Below are 14,153 nucleotides of genomic sequence, written 5' to 3' on the forward strand. Positions count from 1 at the left end.
CAATAGAAACGATATTCAAAAGTCAGTGGAACATTGCCTCACTGTCAGGGGCGTAACTCTTCCACAGCGCATGGCAATCCTGACAGAGTTATTTCCGGAAAACGTCAGTTGGGGAATAAGTTGATTCCAGTATCCCCTTTTGACCTTTTCTGAGGTCAAGTGTACGAAATCGATCCTGTAAGCCTGTCTAATCCGAATCTCACGTGCGGTATATTTTCTTGGCTGCTGTCAGTTTTGGGAAGATCAGACGAACCAATATAAATACATCCGACCGTTATTTTCCTTTGGCACATCTGTCGGTTCGTGTTGTTGTGCCTCTGCGGCCAAAAATATCTCCCTTGTTGCTTCATCCACGATTTCATGTTGCGGTATATTCACTGCCAAGAATACAGCGACATCACCCCCCCCCCCCCCCCCCACCCTCCACGTTTAAGACCTCCAACAATGTGAGAATATCAGGTCTTAAATGAGAGGCAGTCTTAACTATGATAATTAAAAAATTGCGGTAAATGTACAAAAGTTATGAGCAGAAAGTCTGAAATGCAAGGTCTTCAAGTGTGTGTGTGTGTGTGTGTGTGTGTGGGGGGGGGTCGGTTCTAAAAGGGGGCTCCTCTGTATCAGCCTGTGGCAGCAAGAACACCAGGATGTCGGCTGTAGACATTGCGAAACAGGTTGTCGGATCATCAAGCCAGACCCAGCAGGTGATTTAAGTCTCTTTCTCTCGCGAGGCTTGTTTTTCTTTCGCAGTTTTATTCTCTCCTTGCTGTCTAGGAATGAAATCAGTTTTCGTTGTGTTCTTGTGGCGAATGGGAAGTTTGTGCGGAGACGATGGGTTATGTTCAGTGATTTTTGTTGTTGTAATACCCCGTTGATTTTATCGTTATTTCCCAGTTTACGTCTTGAAGCGTAAAAGGGAGGGACAGGAATGCAAACGCATGGACGGACACGCATTGTGACACTGACGCAGGCGCGCACAGACACACAAGACAGACAGACGTCACGCGGTACACACACACACACACACACACACACACACATGACACACACTACATAACATACTCGCAGAGAGAGAGAGAGAGAGAGAGAGAGAGAGAGAGAGAGAGAAAGAGAGACAGAGAGAGAGAGAGACAGAGACAGAGACAGAGAGAGAGAGACAGAGAGAGAGTCCTGAAGATAAATCCAACGACTTCAAGTTTGTAAACCTTAATGACTAAAAATGCAAAATGTTCCCATCATGAACCAAAGACGACCATGCACCCAACAAACATCGAGCGTTGCGCAAGTGATACACATCAAGTACGTCACATCTGAAGAAGACGCACGCATGCATTCATGAGCTATATTTAGATGTAAATGTAGCTCAGGACGTAGTATGAGACTACTGGAGACTGTACGAGTGAAAACTGAGCACAGTGAAGCCGACAGTTGGACTGATATAAGACCTCCCCCCTTTACGATAGTGTGTGTCCATAACCAGTGCAAATATAACCGAGTTTCGAGACTGAATCCCCCCCCCCCCCCTTCAAGACCCAATTTATTTGATTTTTGAAGGTAATTTAAGAGAGGTTTCGCTGTAAAACCGCACCAAGCAAGGGATCAAGTAGATGAACTAGGAAGTCACGCGGAAAGTGACACGGTCTGAAGAAGGAAATGCTCAGCTGGTTGTACGGAAAAGAATTAGCCGTTACATGCGGATTTAATATAATACGTCGGTGGAGATTAAAATATCCTTGTAGGATACTCATGTTGAAGGAGTGTCGTCGTCGCATGGGGTGGCCCGAGACTGTGGATAATCAAAGGCACCGCTACTGTCTCATCACTGAAAGTTGTGACATTTAATGGATCGTCTTTGAGGTCACCGGCGGTGCAGTCGGCTGGCTTAATCTCTCTCTCTCTCTCTCTCTCTCTCTCTCTCTCTCTCTTTCTCTCTCTCTCTCGCTCTCTCTCTCTTTCTCTCTCTCTCTCTCTCTCTCTCTCTCTCTCTCTCTCTCTCTCTCTCTCTCTCTCTTGATGTTCCTTGTTGCTATCATATAGCCTATATATTCACAACTCAGTGATAATCAGGAATGCAATCACACATTTTTTTTCATAATTATGTTAAATACAAGGTCTCATGAAGGATGGATGGTTCTGCAATGATGGTTTTTCACGAGAGAGAGAGAGAGAGAGAGAGAGAGAGAGAGAGAGAGAGAGAGAGAGAGAGAGAGAGAGAGAGAGAGAGAGAGAGAGAGAGAGAGAGAGAACGAACGAACGAACGAACGAACCAACTTTATTTTTCGAGGGTAATCGAGTAGATACAGCAAAGATCTTTTTTCATCCAGCCCTCGCCCAAGAGGGAATTAACTAAACAGTGCATAATATTAAAGCAGAAGAAGAAGCAAAACAAAAACATAAAAACATGGTTATTAAATCAGACAAAGAGAAAAAAAACAGAGAGAGAGAGAGACATAGAGAGAGAGAGAGAGAGAGAGAGAGAGAGAGAGCATGAAACAAAAAGTGGTCCATATTAGGAGCCCTTCTCCTACTACTACATAAATACATAATTAGTGAAATAGTATAAGTTTATGTACATAAGCGCATGATATAGAAACATTGTAAGTTATAAATGTTTATGACTAGGTGCAAAGCAGAAATTAGCAGATCAAGAGAGAGAGAGAGAGAGAGAGAGAGAGAGAGAGAGAGAGAGAGAGAGAGAGAGAGAGAGAGAGAGAGAGAGAGAGAGAGACGGGGGTCCATAATGAAAAATGAGACATTGATTGGAAATTAGTGGCGGGGTTGTAATGAATGGCGGTGACTGAAAAGCTGTATCGACGTTTTCCGAGATTGCAGCCTTTACCTCGTCCTCCCCTTGCCCCTCCCCCTCCCAACTTTACTTGTCTGGGCCTGTGTTTCATCAAACTGACTTTATTGCCGCCTTGTGTTCAGTCATTTTGTATTGCTGGTGAGCTGATGGGTTTAGAATTTGAATATTAGGGGGGGGGGGGGGGAGGGTATATATTGGGTGCGATGGGGAGGGGGTGTTGGCTTGGGCGTGTTCTTCAATGTATTGAATGTGCATGTGTGCGGAATTGTTTGGGTGCACGCGAACACGTACACATGTCGGTATAGCCGCTGCATAGTTCTTTGTAATTTTATATTTGCTCTGCAGGGGTGAGCTGGTGGTTTAGAATTTGAATATGGGGAGAGAGAGGGGGGGGGTGTATTTGATTGTGCATGTGAGCAGAAGGGTGTGTTAGTACTCGAACACGCTCATCAGGTCAGTCGATCGCAGTGTCTGGTGCACGAAGAGAGAGAGAATGAGAGAGAGAGAGAGAGAGAGAGAGAGAGAGAGAGAGAGAGAGAGAGAGAGAGAGAGAGAGAGAGAGAGAGAGAGAGAGAGAGAGAGAGTGTTGGAGACTGAGAGACTGACTATTAGGGTTTAACGTCCTCTTAGACCAACTGGTCTATATTGGGACAGGTATTGGTAATACGTTGAAGATATGGTGTGATACTTTGATTCGAACAAGCCCGCTGTGGCTGTCTTCTTCGACACACCAGCATTGGGTTTGTCTCGTCAAAGTATCGAAATACGATCATGATAATTGGAGACGAGAGATGATGCATGCGTGTCTTCGTGTTTTCCAAGCCCTGAGACTTTCGCTGTGAACGTGGGATCTTTTTCGTGCGCATGTGTGCACACGGGGGTGTTCGGACACCGAAGAGAGTCTGCACAAAGTTGACTCCGAGAAATAAATCTCTCGCCGAACGTGGGGATCGAACCCACGCTGATAGCGACCAACTGGCTACAAAGCCAGCGCGCTACCAACTGAGCTACGTCCCCGCCCAGAGACTGAGAGAGACAGAGAGAGAGACAGAGTGAGACAGAGACTCTGACAGGGAAGGGCGTGTATGTTACGGGTTGGCTGGTTGACTTTGATCTCCTTCTCTCCCAGGACAGTGTTGGCACTCAAATAGACTATGTTCGGACATGACTGTCGGGATTTATTCGCTCTTGCAGAGTTGGACCTGTTTATAAAGCTGAGGCTTTTTTCACTCCAAAATTATATAACACAGCTGCGGAGCATGGTAATCATAGCATACTTGCAATCAATTCGTCGTCATGTTTGATTGAAAAAGAATGCGTATGACATCACATGTTTTTGTCGCTGTTGCCATTGTTGTTGTTGTTGTTGTTGTTGTTGTTGTTGTTGTTGTTGTTGTTGTTGTTGTTGTTGTTGTTGTTGTTGTTGTTGTTGTTGTTGTTTAATCCAACGTATTTTTTTTCCATGGGTGTTGTTGTTTTGTCCCCTTGTTTTTTAATTTAATAGTTTCATTTTTTTCACTTGACATTTTCTGTTGATATTTTATGTGGTGTGCCCTTAATTTAGCCCCCTAGGTTGATGTTGTACGCTTTCTGTTGCAGGTGTTGTTGCATGGTAGCCAGGCAGCATGGATGTTCAGTGTTCTACCGGGACTTACAGCATGCCCCCCCCCCCCCCCCGAACACATCCTTTATTATCCATGCAGACCTTCCAATTTCTTTATATTTCTCCATGTCAACTGCAGCCAGCGACCATCCCACAAAGGATCGCATTTACTGGATTATTCATTCATTTATTCATTTATTTATTTATTTATTTATTTATCCTTCCATTCATTTATCCTCCCATTTATTTCTTCTTTTTTTGTTATTTGTTTTTGTATTTGTTTATCCTTTTTCTATGTATGTATTTATTTATGTGATTTGTGTAAATTGTTATTAAGTTGGAATGGCTCATGTAGATGTTACTGTTTAGTGCATTTGTTCTTCTTCTCGTAGAACTAACCGTACCACTTGAGTCCTGACTGTCGTTCTCAAATTCATTGAGGCCTGTTTACTTGGGTTTTTTCCCCCCTTGTAGTGGATGTTTTTGTGTAATAAACGATCATACTGAATACACTGGTTGTGATTTTTAATTGTATTAACCATGTGAGTCCCTTCTCCTTGTCTTTCTTTCCTTATAGCTTGGCTTAATTATGACGGTTGACAGCTGTTCGTGTGCATGTACGTGTATATGTCTGTCATTGTGTGTGTGTGTGTGTGTGTGTGTGTGTGTGTTTAGAGTTCCACATCTGTTTTCCGCTTTTTACATTCTACAAAACATGCATGTTTTTGCACATTAAATTTGAGGCATCCACGACATGTGCTCAGTCTTTTCAAACATTTGACATCATCATATGAGATTCGCTTGATGATCCTCTAAAACCGGATTCCGAAACCTTTCTCAAACCAAACAAAAGAATTGTACAAAGTTCATTCTGAAATGATTTGAAGGCAAGCAAACTCAATGAACTCCAGAACTAACACAAGAAGCAATCAGAGCGAGACCATAATCACAGAGCCAAGCAAGGTGCGAAATCAGCATAATAACGGTCATTTAGCCCAGACGGTCAGAGAGGAACACGGGTGCTAAGTGTCAGCCCTGACCTGCCAAGATGAAGAAGCACTTGACCGCCACTCGCCAAGAGGCTGTCACTCTTTCTATCCACCCTTCGTACTCTCCATTAATTTTGTTCTTCACACTCTTTATCCACCCCTCATACCCTCCATCTATTCTTCACACTCTTTATCCACCCCTCGTACCCTCCATCCGTACTTCACACTCTCAACCCACCCGTCAGCCTCTTCATCCACCCGTCTCAACCTCTTCACCTTACCCGTTAAAACACTTCAGCGTCAGCGAGAGATCCTTATGCTGCAACTGCAGGTACAATTCTCGGGTGGTTCTCGGTAGCTCAGTGGGTCGTCCTCAACCACCACGCGCCAGTGAAAAGAGTTCCGCTTGGCTGGCGATGACCGGAGGGTAACGGCAAAGGTGATGATAATTAGTTTTAACGTCCTCTTAGAACCAATTGGCCTATCTTGGGACAGGTAGAGTTGATATGCTTTATGGGGGGACAGGACACTGGACAGACATGCAAACAGAGAACACATAATTATGATCGTACGGCAAAGGTGTTGAAATGAGGGTCAGTGGAAGGAGGGCCACTACTGTGTCAGGGGAGATAACAAGCAGCAGGTTGTCTTTTCTTTTTTCCACGTGTATGGAGGCACTCAAGAAAATCTATAGATCTGAGGTTACCCCACCAGCCATTTCTCATTGGCATGTCAAACTTGTCTTGTCCTTCTTGTCCTGTTAAAAGTGAATGTGTGTTGTCTGTGTGAGGGTTTTTTTTCAGACTAAAACACCCTCAGAAGTGAAGGTTATTTGAAGGTTTAATATTTATGTTTTTGTTTTGTTTTAAATTTGTGTTCCATGTTTTCTTTTTTTCTTCAGTTTCAATGTTTTTTGTTGCCTCCTTCTCTCTGATTATTTCTCTGTAGTTGCTAAAATAATTTCTGCATTCCTATGCTGTATGTATCTTCAGTTCTAAAACCCTCGCAATGTTTTAATTGCAAAATTGTCGTGCGCCTAAGTAAGAGGCGGCATCGGGTGTAAAGTTCAAAAGATTAAGTTTGCAATTTAAAAAAAAAACATGTTAATTTTTTGGATATCACCTGAAAGTAACCACTAGAGTAGCCCCTCCTCTGTTCTGGGTCTAGAAGGAGACTAGGCAAGGCATTCAGACCTCGATCTGTGTGTAGTGAAGTAGCCCTTTCTACGGCATCAGCCGGCCGGGCTCAGAAAGTCCTGAGTGGTTGAGAAGCTGTGAACAGCCTGAAGGAGTTAATGACTGACAAGGTCACACGAGGGATTGCGAGATCACAAGGTACTCAATGTCACGCGGTGAGGAAGGTGTTCTTGGACCATCTGCAGCTTAGAGAAGAACGTTTTGTCATTGCCGACAGACCCCCTCCCCCCTCTCGAGTTTAGGCTTCCATTACAGTACTTGTTAGAAAATGATAACCTGCACATGTACCGCCGCGCTGTGACTTAACAGGTAGTTATTTCCCTCACCTGCATTGTTTGATGATGATCCATGAACGATTTCGAAAGTGACTGGCAGGCTGATGACAGTTACTTAAGTGCATAAAGTATCAATTATGCTAGCATATAACCACGTCATGTTCCAAATAGACGCACGTTCTGGGGACAGAAATATTAAGTTAGCATAGCATAGCAATTATGCTAACCTCAAGAAGCCACAATAACCGTGTGATTGATGGCCCTCCGTAAATGACACAGTTCGTTTGAATGGTTATTTAGCTTGCGTAAACCACACACCAGATTTCGTGGTTTATTTTACCCCTGAGCCATCGTGGACCCGTGTCACACACTTTCCTTGTTTTCACAATTTCGTCGTCAGTTTGTGATTTCAATGCGACTTCCTGTATCTGCAATAGCACGTAATTGTGTACCTCTGAATCTAAAATGCAAAAAACGACTGCGAGTCACACGAACTGATTGGCAGATTTAAGAATGTTTGTGTTACAAGCTGTCAATTTATTATTTAGATTTTAAAAGTTAGTTCTAGCACCAAAACGAGGCGTCCGATTGTGGTACTAGACTATCCGGCTGGCTACGCAAAAATAAGTTGTTTGAAAAATGCTCGCTCTTTTCGGAGGGCACCTAGGATGTTCTCAGACTTCTCAAGCGGTGAGTGTTTAAACGAAAGGGTGTTTGTAGTGTGTGTAAAAGCCGCGGGACAGTGTCTGTTGACAGAAACTGATGGTTTACGTGAAGCTGAGTGTGCCTTTAATCCGTGCACAGAATGAATCAGAAATTAAAAAGCCGGCTGCCCAATGCCCACAGAACAAAAACAACCACAAAAAACAAAAACAAAAATAAAAGAAGGAAAATAGGTAACAAAAAACCCACCAAATTGCAAAAATATAAGGATGAAAACAGCCTGCTTGCAATTGAGGTAAAACACCAACAACAACAAAAACAAACAAACACGTCGTTTGCCCATCCTCAGGCGCACACAAGAGGTAGATTCAAGTCAGACCAAGAAAGCTTTTTTATCTCAAAATTGGGACCTTGCATGGATAGTGTTTTAAACACAGTCCAAACAATTATCGTGTTCGACTGCCGGAGGTTCTTAGGAGAGTTTATGATGATGACTTGGTGGTGTATTCTTATGTTTAAAGACTTTGCGCGTCAGACGGATTACAGGGTCACAAACTGCTCGAAGTCATGCATTGAAGGGGTATTTTGTAGCCGAGAGCAATGGACGATACTCGATAATTGGCTGATGTCTGTTGCATTAGGGATTAGAAGATTAAGAGTTGCCCTTTCATTTTGATCTGATACCTTTACCTTTTGCCGAGACACACTAATACTTCAGTGAGTTCATCCTTTTTCATGCCGGTTCCGGCTATCTCCAGATTAAGCCCAATCGTCACACTGAATGAATCCCAAAATGTTCACACTTCTGTCAGCCTGTGACGTCACTTCCGCGGTGCTTATAGGCTACGTGAGATAGCCTCCGTGCCCTTGGACATGACGAGTATGGGATGCAATCGCAAGGTAACAGCACAAAGAATTGTTGTGTCTTCTGATTGAAGCCCGCAGCAACACGTTTTGCCGCTGAACGTCAGACTGCTGTGTGAACACTACTTTCTCTTTCTTTATTTGGTGTTTAACGTCGTTTTCAACCACGAAGGTTAAATCGCGACGGGGAAAGGGGGGGGGGGGGGGATGGGATAGAGCCACTTGTTAATTGTTTCTTGTTCACAAAAGCACTAATCAAAAATTGCTCCAGGGGCTTGCAACGTAGTACAATATATTACCTTACTGGGAGAATGCAAGTTTCCAGTACAAAGGACTTAACATTTCTTACATACTGCTTGACTAAAATCTTTACAAGAAACACTTAACAAGGAACACTTAACAAGGGTAAAAGGAGAAACAGAATCCGTTAGTCGCCTCTTACGACATGCTGGGGAGCATCGGGTAAATTCTTCCCCCTAACCCGCGGGGGGTAACACTACTTGAATCAGTGAATGAATCAGTGAAGTGGATCGTAATCCGCTTAATGTCAGGTTTACTCCGTGCTTTGACTGCCACTCGCCTGAGATGAGAGTATTTGTTGACAAGCATTCCCATTCTGTGCTAATTAGCTATTTTTGTCCCCAGTCCTAATGACAACTTGGAACGTGCGGTGTTAATCCGCTAAAAAAAAAATCATTCCGATTCTTCCGTAGTGTTTGTAAAGCCGATTAGATGGCGACTGTGCGCATGAGTGGAGATAGGTGTGAAAAAAAGTGCAGGACCGGGTCGATGGACACAATGAAGAGGGCCCCAAAGGGTTTAAAATCGTGATCGTGATTGGCGTTTTTTGACCTTTCTGTGACCGTGATTGCCGAAATTTCCATTTCTGTGATCGTGATGGGACTTTGCCCGTGATCCGTGATGACAAAAAAATCAAGTCTCGTGATCGTGATCGTCATTTGTTTTCGTGATCGTGATGGGCATTATTGCAAAGCATTTTATTTTCTATGATCCTCTATTCGTCAAGGTGTTTGTGATCGTGAAAACAAAAATCAAGGTAACTGTGATCGTGAAAGCTAAAATTTCCCTTCCGGTGATCGTGATGATACCCCCCCCCCCCCCCCCCTTTGGGGCCCTCAATGAACAAGTCGCGTAAGGCGAAATTACTACATTTAGTCAAGCTGTGGAACTCACAGAATGAAACTGAACGCACTGCATTTTTTTCACAATGACCGTAGTCCGCCGCTTGTGCAAAACGGAGTGAAACTGACGAGCTTGTTCAGCGCAGTAGTGGTTTCGCTGTGCCGCATAGCACGCTTTTCTGTACCTCTCTTCGTTTTAACTTTCTGAGCGTGTTTTTAATCCAAATATATCATATCTATATGTTTTTGGAATCAGGAACCGTACCGACAAGGAATACGATGAAATTGTTTTTAAATCGATTTCGGAAATGTAATTTTGATTATAATTTTTATATTTTTAATTTTCAGAGCTTGTTTTTAATTCAAATATAACATATTTATATGTTTTTGGAATCAGAAAATGATGAAGAATAAGATGAACGTAAATTTGGATCGTTTTATAAAAAAACCATTTTAATTACAATTTTCAGATTTGGAATGACTAAAGTCATTAATTAATTTTTAAGCCACCAAGCTGAAATGCAATACCGAAGTCCGGCCTTCGTCGAAGATTGCTTTACAAAAATTTCAATCAATTTGATTGAAAAATGAGGGTGTGACAGTGCCGCCTCAACTTTTACAAAAAGCCGGATAAGACGTCATCAAAAGTATTTATCGAAAAAAGGAAAACATTGTCCGGGGATATCATTCCCAGGAACTCTCATGTCAAATTTCATAAAGATCGGTCCAGTAGTTTGGTCTGAATCGCTCTACACACACACACACACACACGCACAGACAGACAGACACACACACACACACACACACACACACACACACACACACACACACACACCACACACACACACACACACACACACACACACACACACATACACCATCACCCTCGTCTCGATTCCCTCTCTATGTTAAAACATTTAGTCAAAACTTGCCGTGTTTCAGGTTCACACAAAGGATAAGTAAACTCACAAACTGGCTGTGACAACTTTGATGCAAACTAAAAAGGGCACTAAAAAGAAACCGAATTGTTTCTAGACTTCCAATACACCCCATGCATGAAATATGGATGAACAGATGTTGGCTATCCAGTGGAAATAACTTTGGCACTAAAAATTGGTGGAAACTAGTTAAATCATTCTTATCAAAGAAAGGATCAAACCCCAATGAAATTCCTCCTTTGACGTCAAACGGAACAACCTACTATACTAACCTAGAAAAAGCAAACTTGTTCAACGACTTCTTTATCCAACAGTCCATTGTCGAAGACGATATGTCAGACATTCCTGAAGTACCAAGGCTTCCTTGCAGAATAAACAATCTCACACTTTCAGTCGAAGAAGTTAAAAATACGATTAACAAACTAGACAAAACAAAAGCAGTCGGTCCAGACGAAATCCACAATCGAATTTTAATTGAGAGCTGCGAAGTGATTTGTGACAGCCTAACTGCACTGTTTAATCGGTCTTTACATGAAGGACTTTTTCCGTCAGTTTGGAAAATAGCCCACGTTTCACCAGTTCATAAAAAGGGGAACAAAGATACATGTAGTAATTATCGTCCAATCTCCCTCCTAAGCTGTGTTGGCAAAACACTAGAGAAATGTATACAAATTCATGTCTTTGACTACTTAACACAAAACAATATCATTACAGAGTCGCAGTCCGGTTTCATCCCTGGAGACTCAACTGTTTACCAGCTTCTTACAATATACAATGACATATGCAAATCACTCGATAATAGAATAGCTACCCAAGCAATCTTCTTTGATATATCCAAAGCATTCGATAGAGTTTGGCACCGGGGCTTATTGCATAAACTCGAAGCCGCTGGAATTAATGGACCATTATTAAACTGGTTTACAGACTACCTAACAGATCGAAAGCAAGCAGTTGTATTAAAAGGCAGTAAATCAACTTATCTTCCAGTAGTAGCGGGAGTTCCTCAAGGTTCAGTGCTTGGACCCTTGCTCTTCCTAATTTATGTAAACGACATTGTACGTGATATAGAATCTACGATTAAGCTTTTTGCTGACGACACTAGCATGTACTTGTCCTTAGCCAATCACAACATCCGTGCCGAAATTTTAAACTCAGATCTTGAAAAAATTGTAAATTGGGCAGAAACATGGAAGGTAGCATTTAACCATGCAAAAACTGAATTGGTGAACTTTTGTACACAAAGAACCCCTGATATCGCAGATCTAAACTTTGGCAATACCATCCTTGAAAGTTCCCAAAATCACAAACACTTAGGAATAATAATACAAAACAACTGTAAATGGGATGAACATATAAAATCTCTTGTTGCAAAGTGCAGAACTCTCGTAGCTTGCTTGCGTACATACAAATATAGACTGAGCCGAAAATCATTGGAAATTATGTATAAATTCTTCATTCTACCACACTTTGATTATTGCGACATAATATGGGACAATTGTAGCAAAACCCTAACAGATGAACTCGAACAGTTAAACCTAGATGCAATACGAACAATCATCGGAGCTGTCCGCGGAACCAGTCACTTTAAGCTTTACGGAGAATCTGGACTCCAATCATTATCTGAAAGGCGTAACCGTCATAAACTAACAATGTTCCATAAAATTACTCACGACAAGACCCCCCCCCCCCCCCATACCTACAAGCAGCACTCCCACCTCTCGTAGCAGCCAACAACCCCTACCACAGACGCCGCCCCTTAGAACGAAGTATACCCCCACATCGAACAGAAACGTACAAAACATCCTTTTTTCCTTCGACAACAGTACTCTGGAACCAACTACCTGAACAAATACAGTTAACCGACTCCCTCGGGGAATTTAAACATTACTTAACAAAAGACGACACACAAATTCCCGTTTACTTCTACAGTGGCAGTCGACAAACACAGATAATCCACACAAAAATGAGACTTAATATCAGCGATCTAAAGAAAGACTTAGTTGAGCGACACCTTGCGGAAAATAGCGTATGCGACTGTGGTGATGGAACAGAAACTGCAACACACTTCTTACTAGAATGCCGTTTACACTTAGCTGCAAGAAACAACACAATCAACAAACTAACCAACAACTTCATACACACAGATATTCTACTTCATGGAAACCCCTCCTTGCAAACAAAAATTAACCAAAAAATCTTTTTAACAGTGCAGGAATTTATTGGACAGTCCGGCCGTTTCGAACAGATAAACATGTAAAGTGAAAACAAAATCGATACGTCTACTCGTCTCTCTCTCTCTCTCTCTCTCTCTCTCTCTCTCTCTCTCTCTCTCTCTCTCTCTCTCTCTCTCTCTCTCTCTCTCTCTCTCTCTCTCTCTCTCTCTCTCTCTCTCTCTCTCTCTCTCTCTCTCTCTCTCTCTCTCTCTCTCTCTCTCCCCCTCTCTCTCTCTCACTCTCCCCCTCTCTCTCACTTTCCCCCTCCCTCCCTCCCTCTCTCCCTCCCTATCTCTTACTCGCTAACACCATCAATATTATATATGTATTCTAAAACTGATTTTTGTTTTGATGTACAATTTTCATTCAATTTTCTTTTCATGTTTACTTGCTTTTCATTTAAACTGTACCCTCCCCAATCACATAATTCACCTCCCCCTCCTTCCTTCCTTTACTGTCTTTCTTTATCATCATTATGCAACGTTCATTACGTTATTAATAGATTTGGTTTATTGAGACAAATTTTTCAACCGTTACCGCCTTATGTTGTACTGTCATGCAGGAACACCACTATAAGCTTCTAGCTTGTTGCTGTTTCTGTGAACTTTGTATACATGTCATGATTGTAACCCTTGTTAAAATAAACTTATGTTTAAACCAACAGATGTTGGCTTTTTAATAACTATGACTTTGATTATGGAAGGACATTTATATTCTCTGCCGGGAGACATGTAACATAATGCCAAACAAATTGACGATTGTTTAATTTCTGAGCGATGAACTGATCGAAGTCACAATTATTAAGTAACCTCACGAAGGAACGGACTGACATCGTGTCAGTTGAAACCCCGGCAGCTGGCCTGCTCAAGGACGATTCGGTGTATTGTTGCAGTTTGCACAACCTGATGCATGCGCACGCGCGCGTACACACACACACACACACACAAACACACATACACATACACAAACACACACACACACACACACACACACACACACACACGGACACACACACACACACGTACACACACACACACACACACATCCGATTCACTTCTTGCGTGAGGACTATAGCAGACTGCCTCGGTACTGGGACAGCCCTGCAGGCTTAGCCATTATTCTACAAATGCCGCAGAAGACAACTGAAAAAGTGCATCCCAAGCTGTCTCTCTCCTCCCACTCGAGTCCTCCTCCCCCGCCCCTGCCTCTAATACTTGCTGATGGAAGCGCATCCAAAGATACACTTAATTTAAACCATAGAAGGTTTACCCAAGGAGGGTTCGTCAACAGCTCGGTATGAATTTACTAATTGCTCCAGCCTGAAAGCGATCATGCAGGGTCCCCTGGCACCGAACCAAGCTAAACTGCAAGCCTCAGGGTCTTGTGTTTACCCTGTGTTTCCTGGGGTGTTTTTACCTCGGTCGGAGATGTCCCAGAGGGTTCATTTGGCCGTGACCTGTATGATCA

General features: G+C 42.6%; 1 long non-coding RNA gene across 1 annotated transcript in view; it reads left to right on the forward strand.

Moving 5' to 3' along the window:
• LOC138961877 (uncharacterized) overlaps positions 1-4,914 on the forward strand; it is a 28,625-nt gene extending 23,711 nt beyond the window's left edge. Inside the window, exon 3 of the long non-coding RNA XR_011454332.1 lies at positions 4,403-4,914. This is a non-coding gene — a long non-coding RNA (uncharacterized lncRNA). The remainder of the gene's footprint in view (positions 1-4,402) is intronic.
• The last annotated feature ends 9,239 nt before the right edge of the window (positions 4,915-14,153 follow it).

This window comes from Littorina saxatilis, linkage group LG3 (assembly GCF_037325665.1).
Source record: "Littorina saxatilis isolate snail1 linkage group LG3, US_GU_Lsax_2.0, whole genome shotgun sequence".
In the NCBI taxonomy this organism is placed as follows: Eukaryota; Metazoa; Mollusca; class Gastropoda; order Littorinimorpha; family Littorinidae; genus Littorina; species Littorina saxatilis.